This window comes from Taudactylus pleione, unplaced genomic scaffold (assembly GCF_031769625.1).
Source record: "Taudactylus pleione unplaced genomic scaffold, aTauple2 ptg000135l, whole genome shotgun sequence".
Taxonomy (NCBI): Eukaryota; Metazoa; Chordata; class Amphibia; order Anura; family Myobatrachidae; genus Taudactylus; species Taudactylus pleione.
In genome coordinates this window covers 9,118,305-9,129,202 of record NW_028284537.1, presented here as the reverse complement: position 1 = coordinate 9,129,202, position 10,898 = coordinate 9,118,305, and the positions used below count along the sequence as shown (strand labels likewise).

General features: G+C 45.2%; 2 pseudogenes; one reads left to right on the top strand and one right to left on the bottom strand.

Annotated features, from left to right (window-relative positions):
• Positions 1-383: 383 nt before the first annotated feature.
• LOC148523003 (5S ribosomal RNA) lies at positions 384-502 on the bottom strand (annotated as a pseudogene).
• Positions 503-1,729: 1,227 nt separating this feature from the next.
• On the top strand, positions 1,730-1,848 carry LOC148523002 (5S ribosomal RNA; annotated as a pseudogene).
• Positions 1,849-10,898: the final 9,050 nt, after the last annotated feature.

Here is a 10,898-nt window from a genome sequence, read left to right as displayed (position 1 = left end):
ATATTTCATTTTGTATTTAGAGATTGTGACATAACATGTTGTTGGTGGTGCTCCCAAAGCCCAAAATATAACATGTACAAAAAACAAAGATCCAAGATGGGCTAGTTGTTGGGACACTCTTAAATCAAATTTAATAAAATTTAACCTTTATTAGTAATTATTAAAAAGCTGCGGATCTCCTCATTTTAATAGAATAAATGGATACGGCAAAATAAATATTCAAAATAATTCTGGGTAATCGTGCTCCTATAAATTCTAGATTATTTATTCACATCATACAGGAGGTGGTGATCCTGAAATCCTGAAATCAACATAAACCAAATCAAATGTAATCACTTATGTCCCTGCTATTATACACTTAGTCCCGTTCTGCTCCTAAACATTACCTACAACACCCATTATTCCCTGGTGGTCTCCCATGCAAGTACTAATCAGGCCCAATACTGTATAGCTTCCAAGCTCAGACGAGATTGGGCATATTCAGTAAGGTATGGTTGTAGGACTATACAAACAGGAGATTGGGGCAGTGGCGTAACTAGGGCAGGGCAAGCGGGGCATGTGCCCTGGGCGCCGAGGGACCGGCTGGGGGTGGGGGGGTTTTCGGGTGTGGGTGGGGGCACGCCACCGGCCATGGTACTGGCCCGCCTTAGTTAGCCAGTGTAGCGCCGACAGTAGTGAGTGCGGTCAGCGCTACACATTTACACAGGACCAGCGCTAGGCTTCCCAGCGCCGGTCCTGTGCTGCACAGCTGAGCCCCTTCCCTCCCCCTGAGCGCTTGCCCAATAGCGCCAGGAGGAGGGTGCGAGGCGGGCGGGCTCAGGCTGTGCTGACACACACATCGCCGCCAGCGCTGGCGGCGATGTGTGTGTTAACCAGCAGCCAATGAGAGTCAGACGACTCTCTTTGGCTGCTGCTGCTACTGCACACACATCACCGCCGAGCGGCAGTGATGTGTGTGTGAATCAGCAGCCAATGAGGTCAGACAGACTCTCATTGGCTGCTGCTGCATGCACATCACCACCAGCGCTGGCGGCGATTTGTGTGTTAAACAGTAGCCAGTCAGACAGACTCTCATTGACTGCTGCAGCCGCAGCACCCACTGCAAGAGCCGGCTCCCTTCTGGCTCCTGCAGTGGGTAATGGGAGAGGCGTCATGACGTCTCTCCCATAATGCAGAGCGCGCCAGTCTGGGAGGTGACTTAGGGGAATGGATACTAGTAATACATTTTGCTTTCTTTTTTTCTTTTTTATTACCACTCTGTGTGTTGTGACCATATGATGACTTATACAATGTACATCCGTATTTCATGTTAATAATACAAATTATGCTATGTATTGTTTTGTTAAAATGTATGGTGTCTAAGTGCTCTAGGGGAATATAAATTAGCACCATCTCTACCGAAACATATGGGATTTGCATACCCATGTACAATCATATGAATACTATATAAATGCTGTTTACATGTGATATGATTTTCCCCAGGCACTATTAGACTGACATTACTTATACCTGCATTTAGATCATCTGTTTATATGGCTATATGAATATGATATACATACTTTAGAAGGTAACATAACCAATTTATTCATTAATCAAAGTATGCTGGTGCAATACTTTGTTTGGAATTTATGTCCATTGTTTAATCAAAGCGGACTTCTCATACTGAGTTAGTCCTAAATAATGCCCTTAACTATATTACACCAGGACCCCCAATCTCCTGTTTATATAGTTCTACAACCATACCTTACTGAATATGCCCAATCTCGTCTGATCTTGGAAGCTATACAGTAATGGGCCTGATTAGTACTTGGATGGGAGACCACCAGGGAATATTGGGTGTTGTAGGTAATATATAGGAGCAGAATGGGACTAAGGGCCTGATTCAGACCCGCTCGCGAGCGCATAGCGCTCGCGAGTGGGTCGATGTTTGGTCACTGCAAGACCATCGCGACCATCACCTGGCTGCTCGCAATACCTGTGGGTTGTCACCAACAGCTAAGCGATCGGCCAGGAGGCCGCATAAAAAAAAAACACCCTGATTCAGAGCGAGCGGCTCTGAATCAGGCCCTAAGTGTATAATAGCAGGGACATAAGTGATTACATTTGATTTGGTTTATGTTCATTTCAGGATCACCATGGGTACAAAACTCCTGTATGATGTGAATAAATCTAGAATGTATAGGAGCACGATTACGCGGAATTATTTTGAATATTTATTTTGCCGTATCCATTTATTCCATTAAAATGAGGAGATCCACAGGTTAAATTTTATTAAATTTGATTTAAGAGTGCCTCAACAACTAGCCCTTCTTGGATCTTTGTTTTTGTACACGTCTCTCTAGCTTCACCAGTTCCTCCTCCCTTTCTCTCGGCTCAACCTGTTCCTTCACTCTCTTGTGGCTCTCCCGGTTCAACCTATACCTTCTCTTTCTCTCCTGGCTCTCCCTATTTCTTCTCTCTCTCTTCCCACTCAACATATTTATCCTATGTCTCTCCTGGCTCTCCATATTCTATCTCTCTCTACCCCAGTTCCTCCTATTCCTGCTCTCTCCTGGCTCTCCCTAATTCTCCAATGTTGGGTCCCCTCTTTCCTTCTCTCTCCCCAGCTGCCCAAATTCCTCCTCTTTTTCTCCTGGCTCCCCCCTTTCTGCCTCTCTTTTTCCTGTCTCCCTATATTCCTTTTAGTATGTTGCTATTTCAAACCTGCAGATCCATGTAGTATTAATATTAATTCTATACAATATATTGTTTATTATATTTATATTTTATAATATTTGTTATGTGCAAATATTCATGTATGTGAATAAGGGACACTATTGTGTGACATAACATGAAAAAGGGACACTACTGTGTGACGTAACATGACTATGGGGCACTACCGTGTGTCGTAATGTGAAAAATAGACACTACTGTGTGACGTAACATGAAAAAGGGACACTATTGTGTGACATAACATGAAAAAGGGACACTACTGTGTGACGTAACATGACTATGGGGCACTACCGTGTGTCGTAATGTGAAAAATAGACACTACTGTGTGACATAACATGAAAAAGGGACACTATTGTGTGACATAACATGAAAAAGGGACACTACTGTGTGACGTAACATGACTATGGGGCACTACCGTGTGTCGTAATCTGAAAAATAGACACTACTGTGTGACGTAACATGAAAAATTAGGTGGCTACGCCCCTTCCCAGCAAAACCACCCCTGAATTTTTTTGCCACGCACTCTCCCTGCTTCACCTATAGATGGCGGCACAAACGCTCTTTTGTTAAAATGTGTAGTTACAGCTCTGCTTTGGTGTGCACAGATGTGTCCTCTGCATTCAGCACCCCTGTCCTAAAAAAGTCCTACAGTGAACACTATCTAATCTTCCACAGCTGATAAACTAGGGCTTGGGAAAATGCCTACCCCTTTCTTGTGTATGACCTACACCAGTGAAGTGCCAGCTTTACCTATAGATATCTGTCCAATCTGTCTGTTGGGAAAGAAAATCTGGTCCATTTTGCAGCATCTGGGAGCAAATTTCTATTGTTATTTGCTCCCACACATTCCCAGATTTTCTGTCCCACCACATGAATTGGACAGATATATCTATAGGTGTCTGCACAACTTAACAGAACAAACACAATACCAAATGTTTGACTCCCGTGCAGGATGTGCTCTGTTGTATGTATTTTAATAGAGAATGATGTGTACTTGTCTGTTGTTCTAATATTAATTATATATGTAAGAGCATAGACTAAGAAGTGGGAGGGGTCAGGAATAGTTAGGGGAAGAGTCTATGGGCCTGATTCAGAGCTGCTCATAAGTGGCCGCTCGTTCGTTCCGAGCGATGTTTGCACAACTGCGCATGCGTACGGATCGTAATACGCATGCGCGAACCAGTCAGTGCGGCCGAAAATCGTTTATTCGCTAAATAGCGAATGCCTGCTATTTTGAGTGACAGGAGGAGGCGTATGTGGGTGGTAACAGGGGAAGGTGCTTGAAAACGGGGAGTGGAGATCCAAACGCAGGCGTGCTTAAAGGTCAAAACGGGCGTTTTATGGCTGTGCATAATTAATACAGCAGCGTCATTGACCACGTCACTGGGTTATTTTATAGTCAGAACTGCTCGCAAGATTGTGGTAGGAAAAACCAACCACAAGAATAGCGAGCAGTTCATACGCTGGTCGAAGTACTCGATTAATCTAATAAATAGCGGACATGACGTAGGATGCGAGCGGCCAGGGGGCGTAGTTTCCCAAGAAACGACCGCAAGTTTTGTTCGCTCATTCAGACCTAGAGGCGTGAACAGACCGCAAAGAGAGAACGGTTCAGTTGAATAGCCACCCCTTTTTTTTGAACGAACGAGCGCAAATAGCGTCCGGCTCTGAATCAGGCCCAATGCCAGGAGCCAGATGCTGACTCAAGGTGGGCCTTTAAATGCCGGGGCCTATTTTTATTCCCAGTCCGGCCCTGCTTACATCTCATTACACTTTCAGCAATTGGTTCTATAACTTGGTCATTTCATGACCGTCTCCTTGCATGTTCTTGTTCCGAAGTCTACACCTAAATGTTGATCTTGGAAACTGAAAGGAAGACATTCAGCTTCCTGAATATAGAAATATTGTTATTAAAACTATTGAGGAGTAAATATCTTTCAATATTACCTCTAATGTTAGCAAATGCTCCTTATGGGAAGCTCACAAATGTGTGGTTCGAGGAAAGCGTATCCATTTAGGCTCCTTAGCTAAAAAACAAAGGGAAGCTCAGAAAGAGGCTCTCCAGCTTAAAATCATACTTGCTGATAACCTGGCTGCCCCTTCCGGGAGGGAGCAGCCAGGTCAGCTTAGTAGGGGGGCGGTTAAAGGGGGCGTGGCCAGGACATAACGTGCTGTTTAGGGGCGGGGCTAGGGGCGAAGCTGCATGCTCGCATCATTTTGGCCCCGTCCCCGCTACACAATGCCAAGATTTACGGCATTGTAGCGCAAGGGGCTGGGTCATGATGACGCGATTCAGTGAGAATCGCGTCATCAGCCCCCCGCTGCGGGTGTTTGGGTAGGTATTGTGGGGGGGACTGGAGGGACCGGGAGACATGCCTACTTTTGTTACGGCTATTATATATATTACTACCAGCAGCGGCTCCTGCCCTCTTACCTGTGGGGGGCTGCTGCTGGCCTGGGTTTCGGGGCCTGCTCAATGAATCTGGCAGGTCCCGGGACTGGCGCATAAGTGTCGGTGGCGCAGTGCATGTGCATATCACCAGCTTCTCGGGGCTGCATTGGTTGCAGCCCCAAGAAGCCCTGTAGGACTGCCCGAAAGGCAGAGCAGCCCCTGGGGCTGCCTGTCTTCAGTGTGACTGGCAGGTGGCACTTCCAATGGGAAGCCACCTCCAGTCACAGTGAAGCCAGTGCAGTGGCTCACTGAAGTGGCTGATTTTACTGGGGGGCTGCAGCCTCGCAGCCCCTAGGTAAAATCCACCACTGATTACAACAATATGTCGCCCACTGTCGGCTTCTGTAATACACTGTTGCATCCAAAGACGCAACATCGGATCAACTGGCGAACATCGGACAACCGAGTTACCTTCAGATTACTCAAGATGTCCGCTGAAATCATGCTGCTGGCACCAGCGAAGCTGCATCGAAGGACTCAGCCGCTATCTTTAGCAAGCCCAGAAAACATGGTCTACCAGCCCACATTTTCTGGAACACTGACTGATGCCGCCCCCAAATGCCAGCAGCATCTCAATCATGCTGCAGCTTTTGGGGCCCTACGAGCAACGTTGCAGTAACAGATCTGCACATGCCCAGGACGGCTCCTACGCATCCGCAGATCTGCAAACATCGGAGATGTACATCAATATGAGGTTTATGTACACCTCTGTATTAAGCCCAATGAAGGGCCTTAGAGAGCCGGTACGGTTCCCATTACCTATCAGGGTGCAATTACCTCAGCTCAGGGCAATTACCTCAGCTCAGTGCAAATCCAGGGGAGGGGGCTATCAGTGTGATCGCTCCCTCTCACAGGCAGAAGACAGGAGACTGCTGCTGCTCAGCAGCAGCAGTCTCCCTGGTCTCCAGCTGCAGCCCAGCACACAGCAGCTTGTGCTGGGCTGCTGACAGTTAAGAGGAAGGGGGGGCGTCAGACCTGGGACGCAGTCGGGTCTCTCCAACAAGCCTGGCTCCTCCCCCTTTTTCAGTGCCTCTGGCCCAATGTACAGAGAAGTAGGACTGTCTGACATGTATAGTAAAAATTATTGGAATAATATTATTACATCTCATCTTAGGCATCCAAATTATACCAACAGCAGTGGCAAGCAGGATTTCTAGAGGGGGGGTTCTAAATGACTGACTTTAAAGTGCGTGTGGCCAGGCCATGAAGAGGACATAGGCCCTCATTCAGAGCCGTACGCTCTGAGCAGAGCGCACGCTCTGAATGAGGGCCGGGCTCCATTTTCATGGAGCGTCCTCCTGGACGCTCGTATAGCTGTGGGTCACCACCCACAGGCTATACGAGCGTGCATTGTGATGGTCGCGATGGTCGAGACCATCGCGACCATCGAATTTGCGAGCCGGAGCCTGCGTTTGAGGTTTTCAACCGCAAGCTCCGGAGTGATTTTGGCTCTATCAGAGCCAAAATCACTCCCACTGACATCACTGGTGATGTCAGTGGGCCGGCTTTTGACTGGAGGCGTTCCCGTGGGAACACCCCCGTCAGGGAGGCATGCCCCTGGCACGCCCACCAAAGGGGGCGTGCTGTCAATCAACATTGACAGCACGCCCCCTTTGATCGGACACAACGAGCGAAGGACTTTCCTTCGCTCGTCGCGTCTGGCGCATGCGCACGACGGAGTTCCCTCCGTCGTGCGCATGCTCAGTCCATAACATCGACCCACTTGCGAGCGGACAGCCGCTCGCGAGTGGGTCTGAATCAGGCCCATAATTAGCACTTATCCAGCTTTAATATGCGTCATACAAACTGTATTGTGTGTCATAATTCCTGCACATGCAGGACCAGCGATCACAGTAAGCCGTTATATGCGGCAGTAGGGCCGTCCTGTCTGAGCTGAATGTTTTTTTTCAGATGTGGGCTCCATTGCAGAGCATTGGAGTAAGTCTGGGAGTCACAGCCGAAGAACTTAGCACTGCCCTGGATATATATGTACATATCAGTCTCCACCTTATGTACTAATGTATTATTATACAGTATTAATAATTAAGCCTATTGATGGTCTATAGCAGTGCACCTCTAACAGTGCATGTTTTCCACATATCCTAGTTGGTGCACAGATGTATTTATTACTGGCTGACATGTTAAAAGATCCACAGGTGGTGATAATCATTTAATTTGTGATACTGAGAACAACATGAAGCACTAGGAACATTCTATTCTATTACTATTTCTATTGTGGTCATGGTGTGGGCTGTGGAGGGGGGTTTCCAGGCAGACGGAAACCCCCCCAGCTTTTGCCTATGAACGACAGAACTAATGCTGATAACTGCAGGTATACTGTGTATGTAATCCCAAATGTACAATGAAGTGGAAATAATGTAATGTTCCTCAAAGTTTTGATGGGCTAATAAGCCAACCTAATTCCCAGGTTATATATGAGGGTTAATCTTTATATAATTATTATTTTTTTCATGTTTTTTTTTTAAATGGATAAAACCACAGCATACTGTATATTTCTTTTGTTTTATTTACAACCGAATAAACCAATGAAAAGATGCAAATGAACAAAAAGAGGTGTGATAAAAGTATGTTCTGTCTACAATACACATAAATCTCCATTTAATGCTCACATGAGTAGTGTGATCTTTGTCTCCTTACAACAAATAGTAAGAGCACAAATTACACATGGCTGCATTTATGAATTAGCCAGTCTGCATTTTCCAGACATCGCTCTGCAGAAACAAACTTCGGTATCACAGCTGTGCTACATAATTGATAATGGCATTGTTACAGGCATAACCATTAGTAGATTAATTTTGAATGATGATGCAGCTGTTCCAATAACCTTGAGATTAGTTGTTCCAAAATTCCTATAATGAGGAGCTGGTAGTCTGTCACAAGTAAGAACAGGGCCGAGTATTAAAGAAGAACATATTGAAGACATGTATAGTGCAAGTTTGATGAATATATAGACTTTTTAGAGTATCTAAAACAAAAACAAAAAAAATACTCTGGTTATTTATTAATAGTGAGTTACTATTAGACCTAAGTAATACCTCTTTTCCACCAAAAACCCAGGTCCGACCTGGGTTTTTGGACATGGTTCCAACCCTGGTCAGACCCAGGTCAGACCCATTTACATTGCACCTTTGATCTGGGTTACTCCCAGGTCAGCCCTGTTCACACTGAACTCAGGTCTGCCCTGCTAAACCTGTGAGGTCATAAAAAGTGGGAGGTGACTGCTCCACAACCACCAATCCACTCATTTTAGGCATGACCCAGGTCAGATAACCCGGGTTGCAACGTTTACACTGCACCATTACCTGGGTCCATCCTGGGTCCAACCAGAGCTGGATTAAGGCTTTGGGGGGCCCGGGGCACTTAAGACAGGGGGCCCTAAAGTCTAAAATTAAAATCATTTGTCATCAATCACTAGAGAGAGAATTACGGTACAATTCGGTGGTAAATATTAATATTATATATAGCATATAGGTATCCTGTAGAAAGGAAAAAGCTGCACTCCATAGACTTTTAAAATAGTTCAAATCTGTTTAAATAGTTTCCTATATTTCAAGACCTCTATGAATCTTTTCCTCAGGGTACATATTTACACTAATTTAAAAGTATGTGGAGTGATGCTTCCTTCTTTCTGCAGGATACTGTATCTATTTGCATCTACTAAAGTAGGAGTGCACTCCGGCATACTGTTTCTTTTCCAGAGTGCCAAACTTCACGTTTAAAAAAAACGTGACTTACCGATAACCAACATCTCCAACTCATTTAGCCAACTGAAGCCATGTCACTTTTGTCGCATCATAGGCATTGTATAACACAACGCGGTTGCTGCATGCTGAACAGCGATGCGTTCCACCCGCGGCACGCAAACCCCTGCACACGTGACCAGTGTGTGTTAACCAATGGGCACTTCAAAAGAGAGTTGCTATGCAACATGATAAATACACAATCTCGGTATAAAGAAGCAGGGATAAGCGTTCAAAAAAACCTGCATAATCCAGGCAGATATCTCAGACTATCTTGTCCAGGGGGTAAAATAATATAGGGACTTGGCCATAGGGGGACACACAACCCCATCTCCAATTATTGTGTTAAAGTACAAGCATATCACTTCTAGCTATACCAGATACATATATATATATATATATATATATATACACACACACACATGTACATATACTGTATGTATATATATATATATATATATATATATAGATAGATATATTATATACACACACACATATATATACACAATATATATATTAGGGGTGTGCACCGGCCACTTTTCGTGTTTTGTGTTTTGGTTTTGGATCTGGATCTTTCTTCGTGTTTTGGATCTGGATTGGTTTTGCCAAAACCACCCTTCCATGTTTTGGGTTCTGGGTTTTGTGTTTTGGATCTGTATTTCTTTGAAAAAAAGCATAAAAACAGCTAAAATCACAGAATTTGTAGGTTTTTCTGCTCCTATGCTATTATTAACCTCAATAACCTTAATTTCCACTCATTTCCAGTGTATTCTGAATACCTCACACCTCACAATAGTGTTTTTATGTCCAAAAGGTTGCACCGAGGTAGCTGGATGACTATGCTAAGCGACACGAGTGGGCGGCACAAACACGTGACCCATCTAGGCGTGACACTGCAGTGGCAGACAGGATGGCATTGAAAAACTAGGCCCCAAACTGTACATAATGCAAAGAATAAAAAGAGGTGCAAGATGGAATTGTCCTTGGGCCCTCCCACCCACCCTTATATTGTATAAACAGGACATGCACACTTTAACAAACCAATCATTTCAGCGCCAGGGTCTGCCACACAACTGTGGCTGAAATGATTGGTTCGTTTGGGCCCCCACAAAACAAGCTGGCAATTTATCTGTCCCTGCACAAACTGGCTCTACGGAGGCAAGATGTCATCCTCATCCTCCTCATCCACCGATTCCTCACCCTCTTCAGTGTGTACATCCTCATCCTCACAGAGTATTAATTCGTCCCTGCTGGAACCACAGGTCCCTCTGTACGTTCTGGAGGCTGGTCTCCCTGGAAGAGTTGATAATTCATTTTATGAACATCATCTTCTCCACATTTTGTGGAAGCAACCTCCTACGCCTTTCGCTGACAAGGTTCCCGGCTGCACTAAACACTCTTTCGGAGTACACACTGGAGGGGGGGCAACTCAGGTAAAATAGAGCCAGTTTGTACAGGGACCTCCAAATTGCTTCTTTTTCCTGCCAGTACAGGTACGGACTGTCTGACATGCCTACTTGGATGCTGTCACCGATGTAATCCTTTAACAGACAGACGCACACGCTTGTCGCTGCTGCTTTGAGGATTCAAGTGCGGCTACAGCCCACACAATTCACAAAGACAGAAAAAAAATAATAATATTTTTATTGTTTGTGGAGCACACTTTGAGGGTTACACCACCCTTTAACAGACAGACGCATGCTTGTCGCTGCTGCTTTGAGGATGCAAGTGCGGCTACAGCCCACACATTTCACAAAGACCGAAAAAAAAAGAACAATATTTTAATTGTTTGTGTAGCACACTTTGAGGGTGTCACCACCCTTTAACAGACAGACGCACGCTTGTCGCTGCTGCTTTAAGGATGCAGGTGCGGCTACAGCCCACACAATTCACAAAGACAGAAAAAAGAAGAATATTTTTATTGTTTGTGTAGCACACTTTGAGGGTGTCACCACCCTTTAACAGACAGACGC